We start from the raw sequence: 23,223 nt of genomic DNA, 5'->3' as shown, positions 1-23,223 counted from the left end.
CGAGGAGAATGAGATACCCTTGCTCCTCTTGGGATAGAGGAGAAAAAGGAGAACTTGCAGGGATCTTCAATGTTCGGTCCTGAGTTCGATGCTGGTTCTTGTGGGTCAGCGCCAACCTCATGCCCTAGTTCTCCCAAAGCTTCCTCCACAGGTTCCATGGCTTCCCTAGCTCTGAGCCCTTCTTGTCCTTGTTCCTCCTCTTCCATTGGTTCTATGGTCGGGGTGGTCATAACCTCTTATTCATTCGGGTTGTCCTCCTCCATCAGCTCCACAACTGTAGGAGGTCCTTATGGGGTACCCTCAGTCACAATATCGACCCATTCAACCATTCTTGCTTGTTGTGGTACTGCCTCTGTGGTTGTCATGCTATCAATTTGTTCTACTAGTTCCATAGTTGAGGTTGGTTCTTGTGGATTAGCCTTGGCCGTGGTAATAGTGGGCCTTTCTGTGTTGACTCCTGCATCTTCCATTGATTCCATAGTTTTGGCTTGCTCTTGGGGAGCAACCTCTTCTTCAAATTCTTCAACTTCCATCTCCATCTCTCCTGGTTCCTCCTGGTCAACATAATCATCTTCTCTTGCATTTTCTTCCTCCATGGATTTTGGTTCATCTTCCCTAGCGGCCACAGTGGCTGCTACCTCTTCCTCTGTGGAATCCCGAAACAGTTCCCACAGGATCTGGATTCGTCTGATGGCATTCATCACTAACAGCTGAACCAGCCCATGATGGGTGATGACTGCCAATACTTGTCGTGACCCTTGAGCCAAATGTGCCATCAGGTGAAGGCTTCTCAGTAAGAAATAAGGCATATTTAGTGAAAAGGCTTCTGCTTAGGGAAATCGCAGGTGAGCTAATATTCAGAGATGGTATTTGAATATAGCGGAGTATCTCCCCTCACAAGTTATATACTTTATGACAAACTATACTACCCCTCCCCATGGGTGTGGTAACGAGTTTCGGTCGTATCCTCGACCCTTCTGTGTGATGCTTTCTCCTTCCTGCAAAAAGGCTTCGGGAAACTCCGAAAGGGAAGTCCTTCTTGAGAACCATCGCTGTCCATTTTGAGGGAGCCCGCTAACTTTTGTAATGACTTCCTCCATAACAGGGACCTCTATCCTGCGGACCCGAGAGATTTCTTCTCCCACGTTGAGTGCAAATTCTGCCACAATTTCCTCGTTCGACCCTCTCAACTAGTCAAAGTAAACATTCCAACTTGTGTTCTTAAAGACCTGCCATACCTCCTGATTGTTTCGAACTCTCGTTGTATCTTCCAGCTCATGCCGCACAGACCATCCACCCATTGCTGTAGAGGTGGGATTAGCATGTTGAACGCAGTTAGCCGGTAGGGGAAAATGATAGGGATCCAAACCATTAGCAACTGTAATAACATCATGGTTGCTTTGGGAACAATAGATGAAACAATACTGGTACATTTGAGAATGATGGCGGGTTATGGCGGTACTGTTAGATCTTTTAGTGATTTAATGCAGTGCGTTGGGGAGGTGATTGGTTATGGCTCTGCATGTGCGAATACACATTCCAACGTCTCAAGGTTATGAATACGAAGTACCGTAATCATTAAATTCTGTTTGGTGAGGATCGTGTGACATGAATGCTTTTTCGTGGTACGCTGTCGTTTATTATGATGGTTCCCCCCCAACTTAATTACGACTGTCCACAACACATTTTAATGTCTTTTTGGAATATTTTAATTAAATCTATAAAAATTAGCAGAGACGTACCTGGGGACCTACCTTGTGGTGGAGTAACAACAATAGGGAGTAACAAAAACGACGAAGTAATGGAAACGACAGAGTAACAGAAATGATGGAGTAGCGACAGTTACGAAGTAACAACACCAGCAGATTAACGACCGTTACAGAGTAACAACACTGTCGGAGTAACAACAATTGCAGAGTAACAGCACCGACGGAGTAGCGATAGTTGCGGAGTAACAATACCGACGGAGTAATGGAAGTGGCAGAGTAACAACACCGACAGAGTAACGGTAGTTGCGGAGTAACAACACTGGCGGAGTAACGACAGTTGCGGAGTAATAGCACCGGCAGAGTAACAACACCGACAGAGTAACGGCCGTTGTAGAGTAACAACACCAGTGGAGTAACAACAACATCTTAATAGCAGCACCGGTGGAGTAACAACACTGATTGTTACATTTCTCCTGGCCATATTATTTTGTTATTCCTGCAAAATACAAACAAGTGAGTAATAACAGTATATATATATATATATATATATATATATATATATATATATATATATATATATATATATATATATATAGATATATATTTTTTATTTTTATTGATTTATTTTTTTTATTTTTTTAAAGCAGAGTGAGAGTGTCCTTTATTCCAACAACCATTAAATCATATGAACCAGAAAGGTGTTTGAAAAGGGCATCTCTAGAGGCTGGAAGGTGGTATATTTTTAGACGGTGTGTGTTTACTAAGAACAAGTTATGATTCTCATCTATTGTAACTAGTCTAACCATTCCATTTTCAAACACTACATCCACTTGATATGGTCCCATCCATCGAGTGTGAAGCTTGCCTTTGAAATCCTTAAATTGAGAGTCATAACGTAATGCCCAATCCCCCACATGAAACACCTTACCTTTGATAAATTTATCATGCCATTTCATTCTCTGCTATTTAACAACAGTAGTCTTCTGGACAGCTACTGATTGAATCTCGTCCAACTCATTCAGCTATTCTAGTCAGTGTTTTTGTGGTTCTGATAGGTCTAGGCCTACTTCTAGAGATGTTCTGAGTGTACCAATCTCAAATTCTACCGGAAACAAGGGGGATTTCCCATAGACTAATTCAAATGGAGAAAATCCAGTTGTATTCTGCCATGTTGTTCTATATGCCCATAAAGCTTCTGGAAGTTTCTGTGCCCAGTCCCGGCGATGACTTGCTACTGTTTTTGTCAAGATATTTTCCAATATCTTGTTTGTGCTTTCTACTTGTCCATTCACCTGGGGGTGATAGGGGGTTGTCACTCTATGTTTGACCCCATATTTCTACATCAGCTTCCCTATCATGTGAGATGTGAACTGTGATCCTCCATCCGACACAATTTCCCTTGGAGTACCATATCGGGCAAAGATTTCTTCAAAAAGGAAGTCTGCCACTACTTGCTTTGTTGCTTTTGTGACAGCTTTGGCTTCCACCCATTTGGTCACATAATCGGTGTAGACCAAGATGTAAGCTTTCTGATGAGAAGGTGGGTTGAAGGGTCCAACAAAATCAATGGCCCATTTCTCGAACGGTTCAAGGACTATCTGCAAAACCCTGGCTTTCCTTGCCTTCAATTGCAGAAATAGATGCACAATATACAATAAAGCTTCCTTACACAAGAGTCCAACCATCAAAATGAGAAAGAGAAGGCATAATATAGAAGGTCAAACCTCTTCCCCCACCTCTAGGGGTCGAGCTCAGCTTCCTAGGAGCTGTTACAACTAATTCTAAATCAGTCACTAGATAATAGGCCAGCACAACAACTTGCCTCTAAAAGTTAGGAAGCCTATCCATGCATTAAATATTAACTATTTACATCAAAGAAGCTTCTAGAAGAGTAAAGAAAGATAAAGCCTATCAAAGTGCCATGAAAATATTACATTCATCCATCATCTACCAGTAAAAATGGTCAACCATAGTCAAAACAGTGTTTTTTGACCGAAAATGGCAATTCTGGCAAATCTGGAAGTTCTGGTCGCGCCCCTTTACAGCTGTTTTTGAGTGGGTTCCACTGGTCCAAATCAGGTGCAAGATGGCTCATTGGAAACAAGGGGGATTTCCCATAGACTAATTCAAATGGAGAAAATCCAGTTGTATTCTGCCATGTTGTTCTATATGCCCATAAAGCTTCTGGAAGTTTCTGTGCCCAATCCCGGCGATGACTTGCTACTGTTTTTGTCAAGATATTTTCCAATATCTTGTTTGTGCTTTCTACTTGTCCATTCACCTGGGGGTGATAGGGGGTTGTCACTCTATGTTTGACCCCATATTTCTACATCAGCTTCCCTATCATGTGAGATGTGAACTGTGATCCTCCATCCGACACAATTTCCCTTGGAGTACCATATCGGGCAAAGATTTCTTCAAAAAGAAAGTCTGCCACTACTTGCTTTGTTGCTCTTGTGACCGCTTTGGCTTCCACCCATTTGGTCACATAATCGGTGTAGACCAAGATGTAAGCTTTCTGATGAGAAGGTGGGTTGAAGGGTCCAACAAAATCAATGGCCCATTTCTCGAATGGTTCAAGGACTATCTGGGGCTGTAGAGGCATTTCATTTGCTTTCCCAGGTTGTCCCATCCATTGGCAACTATCACACCTTCGAACATAATCCCAAGCATCATGAAAGATGGAAGGCCAGTAATATCCCATTTGCAACACTTTGTGACCTGTTCTTTTATCTACAAAATGTCCTCCATAGGGTCCATCATGTGCAACCTTAATATCTCATAGATATCATCTTTTGTTCACAACGCCGAATCTGTTGGTCAACCCCTGTATGAAAGAGATATCCTTCCATCCATGAATATCAAGTACTTTGATGAATAATCTTCCTTTGCTCCTTATATGATAGATGTCGAGGCACCTTTCTTGTAGCAAGATAATTAGCAATATCTGCATACCACGGAGTGTTAGCAGAAACTGCAAAAAGATGTTCATCTGGAAAATTATCTTCAATTGGTGTATTCTTACCATCATTTTCTATCCTAGACAAGAAATATGCAACCAAATTGTCCTTCCCTGGTTTATCTACTATAGTAATATCAAATTTCTGTAGTAGCAAAGATGTCTGTAAAACCCTGGCTTTCCTTGCCTTCAATTGCAGAAATAGATGCACAATATACAATAAAGCTTCCTTACACAAGAGTCCAACCATCAAAATGAGAAAGAGAAGGCATAATATAGAAGGTCAAACCTCTTCCCCCACCTCTAGGGGTCGAGCTCAGCTTCCTAGGAGCTGTTACAACTAATTCTAAATCAGTCACTAGATAATAGGCCAGCACAACAACTTGCCTCTAAAAGTTAGGAAGCCTATCCATGCATTAAATATTAACTATTTACATCAAAGAAGCTTCTAGAAGAGTAAAGAAAGATAAAGCCTATCAAAGTGCCATGAAAATATTACATTCATCCATCATCTACCAGTAAAAATGGTCAACCATAGTCAAAACAGTGTTTTTTGACCGAAAATGGCAATTCTGGCAAATCTGGAAGTTCTGGTCGCGCCCCTTTACAGCTGTTTTTGAGTGGGTTCCACTGGTCCAAATCAGGTGCAAGATGGCTCATTGGAAACAAGGGGGATTTCCCATAGACTAATTCAAATGGAGAAAATCCAGTTGTATTCTGCCATGTTGTTCTATATGCCCATAAAGCTTCTGGAAGTTTCTGTGCCCAATCCCGGCGATGACTTGCTACTGTTTTTGTCAAGATATTTTCCAATATCTTGTTTGTGCTTTCTACTTGTCCATTCACCTGGGGGTGATAGGGGGTTGTCACTCTATGTTTGACCCCATATTTCTACATCAGCTTCCCTATCATGTGAGATGTGAACTGTGATCCTCCATCCGACACAATTTCCCTTGGAGTACCATATCAGGCAAAGATTTCTTCAAAAAGGAAGTCTGACACTACTTGCTTTGTTGCTTTTGTGATAGCTTTGGCTTCCACCCATTTGGTCACATAATCGGTGTAGACCAAGATGTAAGCTTTCTGATGAGAAGGTGGGTTGAAGGGTCCAACAAAATCAATGGCCCATTTCTCGAACGGTTCAAGGACTATCTGGGGCTGTAGAGGCATTTCATTTGCTTTCCCAGGTTGTCCCATCCATTGGCAACTATCACACCTTCGAACATAATCCCAAGCATCATGAAAGATGGAAGGCCAGTAATATCCCATTTGCAACACTTTGTGACCTGTTCTTTTATCTACAAAATGTCCTCCATAGGGTCCATCATGTGCAACCTTAATATCTCATAGATATCATCTTTTGTTCACAACGCCGAATCTGTTGGTCAACCCCTGTATGAAAGAGATATCCTTCCATCCATGAATATCAAGTACTTTGATGAATAATCTTCCTTTGCTCCTTATATGATAGATGTCGAGGCACCTTTCTTGTAGCAAGATAATTAGCAATATTTGCATACCACGGAGTGTTAGCAGAAACTGCAAAAAGATGTTCATCTGGAAAATTATCTTCAATTGGTGTATTCTTACCATCATTTTCTATCCTAGACAAGAAATCTGCAACCAAATTGTCCTTCCCTGGTTTATCTACTATAGTAATATCAAATTTCTGTAGTAGCAAAATCCATCTTGTAATCCGACCAGGGGTAATAGGTTTATTCATTAAATACCTGATAGCTGCATGATCAGTATGCACAAAGGTAGGATACCCGGTAATGTAGTGCCGTAATTTGTTGATGGCATAGATGACAACAAGGAACTCTTTTTTAGTCATTGTGTAGTTTAATTCAGCAGGAGCCAAATTCTTACTAACATAGTAAACTGCATATGGTACTCTGTCCTCTTGCTATCCTAGTACTGCACCAATCGCTGTTTGAGAAGCATCTGTGTGAATATGGAAAGGTAATGCCAAGTTCGGCTTTCTAAGGATTGGAGCGCTACAAACTAATTCCTTAATTTTCATAAAGGCTGCATCACAGTCACCTGTCCACACAAATCTGAATCTTCTGTTAGAAATTGAAAAAGTGGATGTGCTACTTTCGCAAAATTTTCTATAAAACGCCTGTAATAACCAACAAAACCAATAAAGCTGCTACCTGCGTGGGCGTTTTGGGTGTTGGGAAGTGTAGAATTACCTTTATCTTGGCTAGGTCCATCCAGATTCCTTCAGCCGAGAGAAAATGTCCCAGAACAATTCCCTCCTGCATCATCATATGGAATTTTACCATACTCAAAGAGACACGTGCCTGTATACATCTTCAAGAACTTTCTCTAAATTTTTCAGCCCTTCTACAAATGAATCCCCATATGGAGTAAAGTCATCCATGTAAATTTCAACACTATCATCCACCAAATGAGAGAAGATCCCTAAACTTGCCCTCTAGAACATTGCAGGTGCATTGCACAGGCCAAAAGGAAGGACCCGGTATGCGAATGTTCCCCAGGGGCATGTGAAAGTGGTTTTGTCCTGATGTTTAGGAGATATCTGGATCTGGTTGTACCCACTAAATCCGTCTAGGAAGGAAAATAACTTTTTGCCAGCCGATGTGTCCAAAACTTGGTCAATAAATGGTAAACGAAAATGATCTTTCTGCGTCGCCTTATGTAATTCTTGATAATCTACGCATATCCGCCATTTACCATTTTTCTTGGGGACCATTAATAATGGGGAAACCCATTGGCTATCTGAGATGGGGTAAATAAAACCTACGTCTATTAATTTCTGAATTTCTTCTTTCACAACATTTTTCAATGCAGGGTTCATTCTTCTCTGAGGTTGCCTCACAGGACGATAATCTTCCTTAATGTATATATGATGGGTACATAAATCAGCAGGAATCCCCTTCATGTCTGAGTAATCCCAAGCGAAAGCTTCTTTATGTTTCCGAAGGACATCTATAAGTTGCTTCTTCTGGGATTCTTACAGGTTTGGATTAATATCCAGGGTTTTTCCATTGGGACACTTCCATGGGGTGCATCAGCAGGTAGCTTCTCTGATCCTTCTGCTGTTTTAATAGTTTCCTGAGTCTCACAGCTTAGGATAGATTCTAGGATTTGTTGATTTGGCTATGAAACAGAGTAATGATCATCCATAAAGGAGGTGATTACATAATCTTCTGATTCCATTTTCAACTGAAGGGTCTGTCTAATAGTGAGGACTGGTCTCAACTCCTCATTTTCCATTTCAGCTCTTTCCTAGATAAAAGTTTCTTGCCACCTACTAGTTTTATGGATGGGTTTGGTCTGCAGGTGGGTATAATACTAAGTTCTTAGTGTTGTGCCCATTTGAAATAACCATGTGCCCTGAGCAACACCCAATGTAAGCATCCGCAGTAGCCAACCATGGTCTACCTAAAATCAAAGGATGGCCACCGACCGAAGATTGCATATGTAAGACAAGGAAATATATGGGATAGTTTCATGAATTCACTGAAATTGTTACATCTTCCGACTTCCCTACAGGTTTTATTGTAGATTGGTCTACTAGTTTCAACACTATAGGTGTATGTTTCAAGTTATGAAGACCTAATGCATGCATGGTTTCAGTGGTAATAACGTTGATGGCAGCGCCGAGGTCTACCAGCACATTTGGAATCTCTACCCCATTAATTTGTACTGCCAGAATTGGGTTCCTTGGATCTCCATACTTTACAGGCATTGACTTTCCCATCATGAAATCTAATAATTTTCCCGTAACATGAATAGTAAGGGGGTCTTTGGATTTCTTTGCAGGTTTCTTTGAACAGTATTCCCTCAGAGTCTTTGCATAAACCAGAACATCCTTTATAGTTTGTAACAGGGGAATTTTGACAAATAAGTTATGCAATTCTCCTAATAAATCGAATTCAGCTTGAGGGCTTGATTTACTCAAAGTTAGTCTCTTCGGGTAAGGTGGTTTAGATTGATGTTGTTTTGTAGGAGGCACTTGGTTTCTATCAGTATGTTTTGCCTCTTTACTAATTATTTCTAATTCCTTACCTTCACTATCAAGTTGTTCAATGATAACTGAGGAAGGTTGAACATTGACTATCTGCCCCGATCGCAGATTCATTTCATACAATTCTACAGTAGAGATGCTATGCGAAGGTAGGTTAAGAATGTCAGCTTGATGAACTCCCTTATTATTAGGATTCAGGTTAGGTTGGATTGGAAGCTGAGGATGGGTAGGTTGATTACCAGGAGGCACATTAGAGGGTAGTTGGAGTTGCTGTAGTGGCATTGGCTGAGGAAACTTCCTAGGAGAGGATGCTCGCCAAGTCGGAGCCCATGGGGAGCTCGAACTGGCTTGAGAATTCCACTGCTGCCAAGGTGGAAACTAGTATTACGGCTGTTAGCGCTTGGAATTCACCTAGGCTGAGATAGACAAACTCTCAAGGTTACATCAAACCATTTCACCTCGTAGCTAGCCCTACGAGGTATGAGAAGGCTCTCTCGGGTCAGATTCGATAGATCTTTCAATATGATTAGGCTGACCAATTAATAATAAAGATTTTAGGCTAGTAAATTGATAAGGGGGTTGATTTAATGATTTTTTGGGGTTTTTGGTGGCAATTGGTGGAAGTGCAATTCAAGGTGCGGGGATTGAGCACAGTTTTCACAGGGGGATCTAAGGGGCAAGGTAGGAATGAGTGCTGATGTCTTAATCTGAGATGGATGATCAGAGATGATAGAGGAGAAGCTAAAGAGGGCAAACACACAATTCGAATCCTCTCTAGACAGTAGAAAACATTAAAATTGAACAAACTAAAAAGCTGAGCATGTCAAAACATGAGTTCAAACTTTACCACTTCATCTGTCCAATTTAGAAGCATAAGAGAGACGTGAAACACATAAACAAACTTACAAGAACATGTAGAGAACACACCATCAACAATCATATCCACAAGAATCCTCAAAGATGTCTGTAAAACCCTGGCTTTCCTTGCCTTCAATTGCAGAAATAGATGCACAATATACAATAAAGCTTCCTTACACAAGAGTCCAACCATCAAAATGAGAAAGAGAAGGCATAATATAGAAGGTCAAACCTCTTCCCCCACCTCTAAGGGTCGAGCTCAGCTTCCTAGGAGCTGTTACAACTAATTCTAAATCAGTCACTAGATAATAGGCCAGCACAACAACTTGCCTCTAAAAGTTAGGAAGCCTATCCATGCATTAAATATTAACTATTTACATCAAAGAAGCTTCTAGAAGAGTAAAGAAAGATAAAGCCTATCAAAGTGCCATGAAAATATTACATTCATCCATCATCTACCAGTAAAAATGGTCAACCATAGTCAAAACAGTGTTTTTTGACCGAAAATGGCAATTCTGGCAAATCTGGAAGTTCTGGTCGCGCCCCTGGAAGTTCTGGTCGCGCCCTTTACAGCTGTTTTTGAGTGGGTTCCACTGGTCCAAATCAGGTGCAAGATGGCTCATTGGAAAGCGTGGCCTGTCTACTTTCCATCCCAAGTGGAATTTCTGAATTTGGTGTTGATTTGACCCCTCAAAAACCATTTCTCCCAAGGTCACTTTCTGCAACTCAAAAAGTGGGTAGAAAGTCATTTTTTAGGTGTATTTTGAGCTTTTGGAGGCTCAAAACTCAAAATCAGGCTTCTCCCAAGTATTGGTAATTTTTCTTTTTGAATTCCCTTTCCAAAAATGCCAAGTTTTCAAAATTCCGAGCAGCCCTTCAAACTGGTCTCACCCGGGGTGAGACCAGTTCTTGGGAAAAACCTGTAATTTTCACAAAAAATTCACAAATGACAAAATTTTCTCCAAATTTCTTGAAATTTGGGCTGGGAGACCCCAATCAAGTACCATGCTCAGTCAAAGAGGCTTTGACCAAAATTTGGAGTGGATCGGGCGTTTTCCTTCGTTTTTGTACTTTGGCCAACCATCCTTGGAACACCTTCGTTCTCGCCGGTATTTTTGACATTTTTCTCAAACCATGACACCTGTGTAAAAAGTGAAGGAGGTTTTTCTTCCTTGGCATGTTGTGGACAAAAACCTCTCTCAGTTTTGAAAAATTCATCTTTGATTGCTCAGAAACAGCTTTTGAGTGCAACTTGTCCCGATGTGTGAAACAAGGGATTTTGTCGAAATGAAGCGGAATGAAGGGGACAGAAGGCTTCTAAATTCTTGGGGAAATTTTTGGGAGTGGGGAGGGATGTTAGGAAGCAGGGGAAAGTGGAATCTCAGAGATTGAGCGAGGGGAAGGGGTTCAAAAGGGCAAAACACAGGCCCAACCTAGAAAATTGCCAGGTTGTAGCTAGAAACTAGGGTTTGTGCAAAACTGAGGAATTTGGGGGATCTGAGTGTTGGGAAGTGTTTGATAAGGTACATTAAGGATAGGGGAAGGTGTATGAACATCAGGAAACAAGTTTTTCCGATGATTTGGCCGCCCAAGAGAAATTAGCTTTCAAAACCCTAGGAGAGGGAAATGAGCTTTCCTAGGCACAACTGAAGCATGAACATGGTGTAAAATGACCCATTAGACACTGACATGATAATGACAACCCTCTGAATGATGATAGGCTCAGCTGAATGATGACATGGACTGACATTTGGGCAAACCCTAGACCTAATGCCTAGTGACCAAATTTTGGCTTAAAAACTCACTGAAATGACAAAATTTGACCTTGACACTTCAAAATCACTTTGTAAGAGCACATTTGATCACTGGAGGAAGGCTGGAAAGGCTGACACTAACATTGGCTCCAATGGGGATGGTAGCTCCTTGGAGGTGCCAAGAACCTTAGACCTCTGGGAGAGCAGACCAGTGCTTTCAACCATTGGGCGATGGAGTCATTATTTACACCTTTGACACAAAAATTTGACACATTTATTGAATGAAAACTTGACTGAAACCTAACTGAAACTTGACTCAAACCGACTCGATGGCAAACTGAAATAACTTGAAAAAACTCACTCAATAGACCAAACACAAATGACTCATGACCGACTTAAAACAGAACTTTACAAAGCTTTTTGAAGGGCAGCAGTCCATCAAGATTTGAAATCATGATGACAACCACCGGTGTTTCTTACAAGACTATATACATCAAACTATATCATAATGCCAATGTAACCAATCAAGCAAATGCCTTCTTGACTGTTTCTCCCAATCAGATCTCATGATCAACAATAGATACTGGTAACCGGGCATCCAAAAACATAGCTGACCATGATCTCCTTCATCACTGAAGACTGCAATAAACACTATCACTGCTGGCTGCAACAAACTTGCTAGAGGATCGTGAAAAACATGAGGATTTGCCATTGCCACCTCCTGCTGAAAGAACAAGGTTTCCTTTGCTTCAAATTCTGATCTACCTTCATCATGTGCTTCAGTAAAAGTATGCTCATGGGTTTCAAAAAATTCTGAACAAGTAGGTGAGCAAATCTCCTCTTGAAATAACATTTCAACACATGAGACATATGAAGAATCTGAAATGGAATCCTGAATGCTATGATCTTCGGTAGTTTGACAATATGGTAGGTCATCTTCAAATGATATGACAGCTAGATTATCATCTTTGTGAAGGAAAACATTATCTATTTGCTGATCTACAAGACAATCATCTTTTTCAACAAAGGAAGAAGTTTCCCCAACACTTTCCTGACTATGTAGGCATTGCAAATCTGCTGTAGCTTGGGATGTAACAAAACCTTTCAAAAGCTGATCTATCTCCTCTTCAGACAAAGGAGATAATGCATTTTGTTTTCTTCTGCTCAAACAGTGATTGTCTTCATTGATTTCAAGTGAAGGAGTATACAGATTTTCCTCATACTGCTGATCCATTTCATGCAATTTCTGTTGATTGTCAAGAGGCGAAATTTTTTCATTTTCCACCATACTAAGATCTTGGTCCTGCTGCAAATTTTCATGATCGTCTCTATGGGAATCCTCTAGGTTCTCTTCATGTTGCTGAAATGGATTCTCATACAAAGCCTCCATGATCTCTTCATCCATGAAATTATCATCTTCATAAAACTTCTCAAGGCTTTCAATAAAACTATAGGCATGCTTGCAACAGTCTTGAACTAAATTTAATGATGGATAAGAGTCCTTATATCTTTCAATGAACAAGGCATGAAAATCCTTTAAACAATAAATACAAGCAGGCGGCAAACTTTCATACCATATTTGGGCTTTACCTTCCAGAGTGGCCAAGAATATCTTCATCAAGCAATCTTCAGGAAAATCGATCTTGAATTTGCGAATATGCATATGAAATCTTACCAGATGTAGAGCAGCATCCTTCTTACCATCATCATTAAATATAGGCAAATTCCTTGACCAATCTACCTTCGGAATTTTATTCGGAAAACCTGGAATGTGATCTCGGCTCAAGGGAGCATACCTTCTTGTAATCTGATCCATCTTGACAAATCTCAAAGCTACCGATCTCTCTGCAGTGAAGTCACCATGAAGCACAGGTTGCTGGATTCTTCAGTGAAAGGAGTCGCCAGTGAATGATTTCAGCCTTTCAAGTGTCTGATCGTTGTCCACTATCAACAATCAGATCTAAACTTGATACATGTACTGGGGTAAAGTGTCAATGAAGCGCTATGTTCACAAATCCCACGGAGATAGACTGAAGCAGCGTTTATCTACTTGCGCTGATGTAAAACAAGAGCGTTTTCGAAGGCTTCTGGCGTAACTTCAGGCTCCGTCTAAGACTTATGAAATAACACGACAATGAGCAAACGATTAATATGTTCTCCCCAGTATGGTCGCCAATATGTTAGCGCTTGGAATTCACCTAGGCTGAGATAGACAAACTCTCAAGGCTACATCAAACCATTTCACCTCGTAGCTAGCCCTACGAGGTATGAGAAGGCTCTCTCGGGTCAGATTCGATAGATCTTTCAATATGATTAGGCTGACCAATTAATAATAAAGATTTTAGGCTAGTAAATTGATAAGGGGGTTGATTTAATGATTTTTTGGGGTTTTTGGTGGCAATTGGTGGAAGTGCAATTCAAGGTGCGGGGATTGAGCACAGTTTTCACAGGGGGATCTAAGGGGCAAGGTAGGAATGAGTGCTGATGTCTTAATCTGAGATGGATGATCAGAGATGAAAGAGGAGAAGCTAAAGAGGGCAAACACACAATTCGAATCCTCTCTAGACAGTAGAAAACATTAAAATTGAACAAACTAAAAAGCTGAGCATGTCAAAACATGAGTTCAAACTTTACCACTTCATCTGTCCAATTTAGAAGCATAAGAGAGATGTGAAACACATAAACAAACTTACAAGAACATGTAGAGAACACACCATCAACAATCATATCCACAAGAATCCTCAAAGATGTCTGTAAAACCCTGGCTTTCCTTGCCTTCAATTGCAGAAATAGATGCACAATATACAATAAAGCTTCCTTACACAAGAATCCAACCATCAAAATGAGAAAGAGAAGGCATAATATAGAAGGTCAAACCTCTTCCCCCACCTCTAGGGGTCGAGCTCAGCTTCCTAGGAGCTGTTACAACTAATTCTAAATCAGTCACTAGATAATAGGCCAGCACAACAACTTGCCTCTAAAAGTTAGGAAGCCTATCCATGCATTAAATATTAACTATTTACATCAAAGAAGCTTCTAGAAGAGTAAAGAAAGATAAAGCCTATCAAAGTGCCATGAAAATATTACATTCATCCATCATCTACCAGTAAAAATGGTCAACCATAGTCAAAACAGTGTTTTTTGACCGAAAATGGCAATTCTGGCAAATCTGGAAGTTCTGGTCGCGCCCCTTTACAGCTGTTTTTGAGTGGGTTACACTGGTCCAAATCAGGTGCAAGATGGCTCATTGGAAAGCTTGTCCTGTCTACTTTCCATCCCAAGTGGAATTTCTGAATTTGGTGTTGATTTGACCCCTCAAAAACCATTTCTCTTAAGGTCACTTTCTGCAACTCAAAAAGTGGGCAGAAAGTCATTTTTTAGGTGTATTTTGAGCTTTTGGAGGCTCAAAACTCAAAATCAGGCTTCTCCCAAGTATTGGTAATTTTTCTTTTTGAATGCCCTTTCCAAAAATGCCAAGTTTTCAAAATTCCGAGCAGCCCTTCAAACTGGTCTCACCCGGGGTGAGACCAGTTCTTGGGAAAAACCTGTAATTTTCACAAAAAATTCACAAATGACAAAATTTTCTCCAAATTTCTTGAAATTTGGGCTGGGAGACCCCATCAAGTACCATGCTCAGTCAAAGAGGCTTTGACCAGAATTTGGAGTGGATCGGGCGTTTTCCTTCGTTTTTGTACTTTGGCCAACCATCCTTGGAACACCTTCGTTCTCGCCGGTATTTTTGACATTTTTCTCAAACCATGACACCTGTGTAAAAAGTGAAGGAGGTTTTTCTTCCCTGGAATGTTGTGGACAAAAACCTCTCTCAGTTTTGAAAAATTCATCTTTGATTGCTCAGAAACAGCTTTTGAGTGCAACTTGTCCCGATGTGTGAAACAAGGGATTTTGTCGAAATGAAGCGGAATGAAGGGGACAGAAGGCTTCTAAATTCTTGGGGAAATTTTTGGGAGTGGGGAGGGATGTTAGGAAGCAGGGGAAAGTGGAATCTCAGAGATTGAGCGAGGGGAAGGGGTTCAAAAGGGAAAAACACAGGCCCAACCTAGAAAATTGCCAGGTTGTAGCTAGAAACTAGGGTTTGTGCAAAACTGAGGAATTTGGGGGATCTGAGTGTTGGGAAGTGTTTGATAAGGTACATTAAGGATAGGGGAAGGTGTATGAACATCAGGAAACAAGTTTTGCCGATGATTTGGCCGCCCAAGAGAAATTAGCTTTCAAAACCCTAGGAGAGGGAAATGAGCTTTCCTAGGCACAACTGAAGCATGAACATGGTGTAAAATGACCCATTAGACAATGACATGATAATGACAACCCTCTGAATGATGATAGGCTCAGCTGAATGATGACATGGACTGACATTTGGGCAAACCCTAGACCTAATGCCTAGTGACCAAATTTTGGCTTAAAAACTCACTGAAATGACAAAATTTGACCTTGACACTTCAAAATCACTTTGTAAGAGCACATTTGATCACTGGAGGAAGGCTGGAAAGGCTGACACTAACATTGGCTCCAATGGGGATGGTAGCTCCTTGGAGGTGCCAAGAACCTTAGACCTCTGGGAGAGCAGACCCGTGCTTTCAACCATTGGGCGATGGAGTCATTATTTACACCTTTGACACAAAAATTTGACACATTTATTGAATGAAAACTTGACTGAAACCTAACTGAAACTTGACTCAAACCGACTCGATGGCAAACTGAAATAACTTGAAAAAACTCACTCAATAGACCAAACACAAATGACTCATGACCGACTTAAAACAGAACTTTACAAAGCTTTTTGAAGGGCAGCAGTCCATCAAGATTTGAAATCATGATGACAACCACCGGTGTTTCTTACAAGACTATATACATCAAACTATATCATAATGCCAATGTAACCAATCAAGCAAATGCCTTCTTGACTGTTTCTCCCAATCAGATCTCATGATCAACAATAGATACTGGTAACCGGGCATCCAAAAACATAGCTGACCATGATCTCCTTCATCACTGAAGACTGCAATAAACACTATCACTGCTGGCTGCAACAAACTTGCTAGAGGATCGTGAAAAACATGAGGATTTGCCATTGCCACCTCCTGCTGAAAGAACAAGGTTTCCTTTGCTTCAAATTCTGATCTACCTTCATCATGTGCTTCAGTAAAAGTATGCTCATGGGTTTCAAAAAATTCTGAACAAGTAGGTGAGCAAATCTCCTCTTGAAATAACATTTCAACACATGAGACATATGAAGAATCTGAAATGGAATCCTGAATGCTATGATCTTCGGTAGTTTGACAATATGGTAGGTCATCTTCAAATGATATGACAGCTAGATTATCATCTTTGTGAAGGAAAACATTATCTATTTGCTGATCTACAAGACAATCATCTTTTTCAACAAAGGAAGAAGTTTCCCCAACACTTTCCTGACTATGTAGGCATTGCAAATCTGCTGTAGCTTGGGATGTAACAAAACCTTTCAAAAGTTGATCTATCTCCTCTTCAGACAAAGGAGATAATGCATTTTGTTTTCTTCTGCTCAAACAGTGATTGTCTTCATTGATTTCAAGTGAAGGAGTATACAGATTTTCCTCATACTGCTGATCCATTTCATGCAATTTCTGTTGATTGTCAAGAGGCGAAATTTTTTCATTTTCCACCATACTAAGATCTTGGTCATGCTGCAAATTTTCATGATCGTCTCTATGGGAATCCTCTAGGTTCTCTTCATGTTGCTGAAATGGATTCTCATACAAAGCCTCCATGATCTCTTCATCCATTAAATTATCATCTTCATAAAACTTCTCAAGGCTTTCAATAAAACTATAGGCATGCTTGCAACAGTCTTGAACTAAATTTAATGATGGATAAGAGTCCTTATATCTTTCAATGAACAAGGCATGAAAATCCTTTAAACAATAAATACAAGCAGGCGGCAAACTTTCATACCATATTTGGGCTTTACCTTCCAGAGTGGCCAAGAATATCTTCATCAAGCAATCTTCAGGAAAATCGATCTTGAATTTGCGAATATGCATATGAAATCTTACCAGATGTAGAGCAACATCCTTCTTACCATCATCATTAAATATAGGCAAATTCCTTGACCAATCTACCTTCGGAATTTTATTCGGAAAACCTGGAATGTGATCTCGGCTCAAGGGAGCATACCTTCTTGTAATCTGATCCATCTTGACAAATCTCAAAGCTACCGATCTCTCTGCAGTGAAGTCACCATGAAGCACAGGTTGCTGGATTCTTCAGTGAAAGGAGTCGCCAGTGAATGATTTCAGCCTTTCAAGTGTCTGATCGTTGTCCACTATCAACAATCAGATCTAAACTTGATACATGTACTGGGGTAAAGTGTCAATGAAGCGCTATGTTCACAAATCCCACGGAGATAGACTGAAGCAGCGTTTATCTACTTGCGCTGATGTAAAACAAGAGCGTTTTCGAAGGCTTCTGGCGTAACTTCAGGCTCCGTCTAAGACTTATGAAGTAACACGACAATGAGCAAATGATTAATATGTTCTCCCCAGTATGGTCGCCAATATGTTAGCGCTTGGAATTCACCTAGGCTGAGATAGACAAACTCTCAAGGCTACATCAAACCATTTCACCTCGTAGCTAGCCCTATGAGGTATGAGAAGGCTCTCTCGGGTCAGATTCGATAGATCTTTCAATATGATTAGGCTGACCAATTAATAATAAAGATTTTAGGCTAGTAAATTGATAAGGGGGTTGATTTAATGATTTTTTGGGGTTTTTGGTGGCAATTGGTGGAAGTGCAATTCAAGGTGCGGGGATTGAGCACAGTTTTCACAGGGGGATCTAAGGGGCAAGGTAGGAATGAGTGCTGATGTCTTAATCTGAGATGGATGATCAGAGATGATAGAGGAGAAGCTAAAGAGGGCAAACACACAATTCAAATCCTCTCTAGACAGTAGAAAACATTAAAATTGAACAAACTAAAAAGCTGAGCATGTCAAAACATGAGTTCAAACTTTACCACTTCATCTGTCCAATTTAGAAGCATAAGAGAGATGTGAAACACATAAACAAACTTACAAGAACATGTAGAGAACACACCATCAACAATCATATCCACAAGAATCCTCAAAGATGTCTGTAAAACCCTGGCTTTCCTTGCCTTCAATTGCAGAAATAGATGCACAATATACAATAAAGCTTCCTTACACAAGAGTCCAACCATCAAAATGAGAAAGAGAAGGCATAATATAGAAGGTCAAACCTCTTCCCCCACCTCTAAGGGTCGAGCTCAGCTTCCTAGGAGCTGTTACAACTAATTCTAAATCAGTCACTAGATAATAGGCCAGCACAACAACTTGCCTCTAAAAGTTAGGAAGCCTATCCATGCATTAAATATTAACTATTTACATCAAAGAAGCTTCTAGAAGAGTAAAGAAAGATAAATCCTATCAAAGTGCCATGAAAATATTACATTCATCCATCATCTACCAGTAAAAATGGTCAACCATAGTCAAAACAGTGTTTTTTGACCGAAAATGGCAATTCTGGCAAATCTAGAAGTTCTGGTCGCGCCCCTGGAAGTTCTGGTCGCGCCCCTTTACAACTGTTTTTGAGTGGGTTCCACTGGTCCAAATTAGGTGCAAGATGGCTCATTGGAAAGCTTGGCCTGTCTACTTTCCATCCCAAGTGGAATTTCTGATCTTGGTGTTGATTTGACCCCTCAAAAACCATTTCTCCCAAGGTCACTTTCTGCAACTCAAAAAGTGGGCAGAAAGTCATTTTTTAGGTGTATTTTGAGCTTTTGGAGGCTCAAAACTCAAAATCAGGCTTCTCCCAAGTATTGGTAATTTTTATTTTTGAATGCCCTTTCCAAAAATGCCAAGTTTTCAAAATTCCGAGCAGCCCTTCAAACTGGTCTCACCCGGGGTGAGACCAGTTCTTGGGAAAAACCTGTAATTTTCACAAAAAATTCACAAATGACAAAATTTTCTCCAAATTTCTTGAAATTTGGGCTGGGAGACCCCAATCAAGTACCATGCTCAGTCAAAGAGGCTTTGACCAAAATTTGGAGTGGATCGGGCGTTTTCCTTCGTTTTTGTACTTTGGCCAACCATCCTTGGAACACCTTCGTTCTCGCCGGTATTTTTGACATTTTTCTCAAACCATGACACCTGTGTAAAAAGTGAAGGAGGTTTTTCTTCCTTGGCATGTTGTGGACAAAAACCTCTCTCAGTTTTGAAAAATGCATCTTTGATTGCTCAGAAACAGCTTTTGAGTGCAACTTGTCCCGATGTGTGAAACAAGGGATTTTGTCGAAATGAAGCGGAATGAAGGGGACAGAAGGCTTCTAAATTCTTGGGAAAATTTTTGGGAGTGGGGAGGGATGTTAGGAAGTAGGGGAAAGTGGAATCTCAGAGATTGAGCGAGGGGAAGGGGTTCAAAAGGGCAAAACACAGGCCCAACCTAGAAAATTGCCAGGTTGTAGCTAGAAACTAGGGTTTGTGCAAAACTGAGGAATTTGGGGGATCTGAGTGTTGGGAAGTGTTTGATAAGGTACATTAAGGATAGGGGAAGGTGTATGAACATCAGGAAACAAGTTTTGCCGATGATTTGGCCGCCCAAGAGAAATTAGCTTTCAAAACCCTAGGAGAGGGAAATGAGCTTTCCTAGGCACAACTGAAGCATGAACATGGTGTAAAATGACCCATTAGACACTGACATGATAATGACAACCCTCTGAATGATGATAGGCTCAGCTGAATGATGACATGGACTGACATTTGGGCAAACCCTAGACCTAATGCCTAGTGACCAAATTTTGGCTTAAAAACTCACTGAAATGACAAAATTTGACCTTGACACTTCAAAATCACTTTGTAAGAGCACATTTGATCACTGGAGGAAGGCTGGAAAGGCTGACACTAACAACGGCCACATGGGAGAATAGGGCATGGATTGAGGATTCACATTGAAATTATTGAAATATTGATATGGATCTGAGTACATACTTTGATTTCCCATTTATGGTTGAGGCTGCTATGTTTTCCTAGACCCCATGAGGTACAGTTGCTCTGTGTCTTCCCCTATCCCTTGAAATACTGCTTTCAGGCTTGGCAAGGAGGGCATGAGCTTGTTGCATGATTCAGTTCACAGATTTCACATTCCTCTATGGATTTTAGTGGACATTCCCTCTTTGGATGCTTCTTTCTACACTTTGGGCAGAATATAGCCATGGTCCTGTCCAATTCCAGTTCCTTCTGTTTTACTTGTAGCGTATGCATATGTGCCGACGGAGTACTGAGAATATCCATTCTCAAGTTGTCTAGCAGGTTTTCGATTTCTTCCTTCATAACACCCTCGCTAGACCCCTTTGCTGAGAAAATCCCTTGTCTATTTCTTGCAAGCCCCCTTGAACACTGAAAGCATAGTTCGCAGGTAACTTCAAAGCTTTCCTTAGAGATGTCTCCCTTTCCCACAATGTTCAATAGTTCCATCGAGTCCTCACAAAAAGACCAGAGGAGGATAATTTTTAAAATTTCCTTATCTAGGTTGGAGTGACTTGACCTCTGTAAGGTGTACTTGAATCGTTCCACACAATCTTCCAAGTTCTCATCTTATTTTTGTGTGAACTTAAAAAGTTCCTCCTTGACGTTCCAGGATTTGCAGTAATCCTGGTATTTTTCCAGAAAAGCTATCTGCATATCATCCCATGTGGAAATAGAGCTTCCTCCAAGGCCCATGAACCATCATAGAGCCATCCCTTTTAATGTAGCAGGGAAAATTTTTAACTTTTTGGCATCTGTTATATAGTCATACCCCTGGCACACTATGTCAAATTCGAATAAGAATGTGTCGGGGTATTTTGAAACTAGCCCATGAAAGCTTAGTAAGGCTGCTAATGGAATAGGCTTTGTGGGCGCACTAGCTCTCAGATCCTTGATTGGAAACTCGATGGTGGAGGTTGTGGGAGTCATAAATATCCTTTAATAACCACTGGGTATTTCAACAGGGTCTCTGGAAGATGGCTGAGGATTCCTTACCACTCGGATTCGAGTTGCTTTAACAGTAATTCCCTGGTCCCATGGTGATGCAAGTACCCCTTCGTTTCCTTCTCCTGCGTCTTGATGACTTGATCCCTTGGCTACGGCCTCCTTTCCCTTGCTGGAGTGGTCTAACCCTGTCAATGTTTTGCTTGCGACCTCTTCCCCTTCTATTACCAGTGTAAGGTTTCCTTGGTCAAGTATACTGCTAGATGTTTCCTCAACTACTGGAGGGACCTACTGTGTTGAATCAACAAAGAATGATATAGACAACACTGGTTGATATACTGATTGTCACTTAGAATTTACTCTCCATGCACCTGGTCTCACGATTGTGCGAGAGGATGCTTCTGATTTAGCCTTTGCTATAATTTGCTGGATATAGGTCTTTCTTCCCAAGTCTGGTCCTCCTCTCTTTGGGGCTCTTCCTCTGGCCCTCTTATTTGGTTCTTTGTTCATACAAAAGTTGGTATCTTGGTATCAACCTACAATGCTTTAGTCTTGAAGTAAGGTGTCAAAGGACCATTCCTTCCCCAAGAAGAAAGAACTCACAAAAAGAGAGACAACTAAAAAAAAAGCAGTAGTCTAGGTTTTAGGGCCTGGAGTAGGGTGTCAAAGGACTCCTCCCTCCCCAGGACAAGAACCAGGAACAAACACACACCTCCGAGAATACCTAATACTTCCAGATCTGAAACAGGGCATCAAAAGACTCCTCCCTCACTAGGGTAGAAGCTAGGGTTTCCCGAAATTAAAACACACAAGGGTTTGAAAGAAATAAATCTAACTCAGGGCCTCGAACAAGGCGTCAAAATACTCCTCCCTCCCCAGGACAAGAGAGTGGCCCGATTAAAATAGGAAAGAAAAATAAAAAAAAGTAGAATGAACACCTACGCTCAAGACCTTGAGCAGAGTGAGAAAACTCATTCTCTCCCCAGGACGAGAGATTGACCCTCTGGTTGGTCCAAATCGTGTCTCGCACCTTGTTAGCCTCCCCAGTAACGGCGCAAAAATTTTGGGTTCCAGGTATGAACAATCTATTCACCCTATTCCTACATTAATTTATCAATCCAAGTGCGTATCCTTTCAAGGCAATGCACAAGGTATATGCAGGGGCAAGAGTACAATCCGTATTGACCAAGGGTTCACAGTTAAGATTCAAAAAATTGCTATAAAACTAAACTAAATACAGAACTCCAGGAAAAGAAATTACAAGAATTCAAGAGCTATAATAGCAAGCATAAAATAACAAATAGAACACACATAAAGATGTAGCACCTGATCAGAAGAGTGGGCCCAGCTCTTTAATCAGGGCTGCGTTAGTCACAGCAAAGATTGGAGCAACAAAAGAGATGATATTTTATTAATTTGAAAAGGGCTATTACAATATCAATGGGGCATCCCCCAATTACATGAATGATTTGTCTTCTATACAGAGTGAGGGAGAACGAAATCTTTCCCCAAAACCTGGTAACCGTATTCCCATAAATGTACATTAGTTTGGAATGACACCAACACCAGATAGACAGGATCAGTAGAAGGTCCAAGAATGGTTCGGGGATCTACAACTCCAGCTGCGTGGCCTCCTTATGGCTGGTCATTGTTGTGACTTGTGGATCTGGTGCAGGATGCTGAAGCATTGGTTCCTGTTCTTCAGAATATGTGGTCAAACATACGTTTTAGTGCTGCGAATAGGCAAAACCCCGCGACCTTACTTCATTAATAAAATATTCCAATAGATAAGACATGGGTATTTACCTTACAGATTTAGCATAGTAAACATAGGTAAATAAGTGCAAAAAGGTAAAAAAGGGTGATGGAAATGCAACAGAAAGATAACCCGATTTGGTGCCCAACACCAAGTGTTCAAATACTTAACGTAATTACGTCGCGGTCCTTTAAGGAAGCGTCGCTC

This window comes from Pinus tabuliformis, chromosome 7, assembly GCF_031772625.1.
Source record: "Pinus tabuliformis cultivar Carrire ecotype Pingquan chromosome 7, CPIR1, whole genome shotgun sequence".
NCBI lineage: Eukaryota > Viridiplantae > Streptophyta > Pinopsida > Pinales > Pinaceae > Pinus > Pinus tabuliformis.
Note: the sequence above shows the minus strand (reverse complement) of the source record.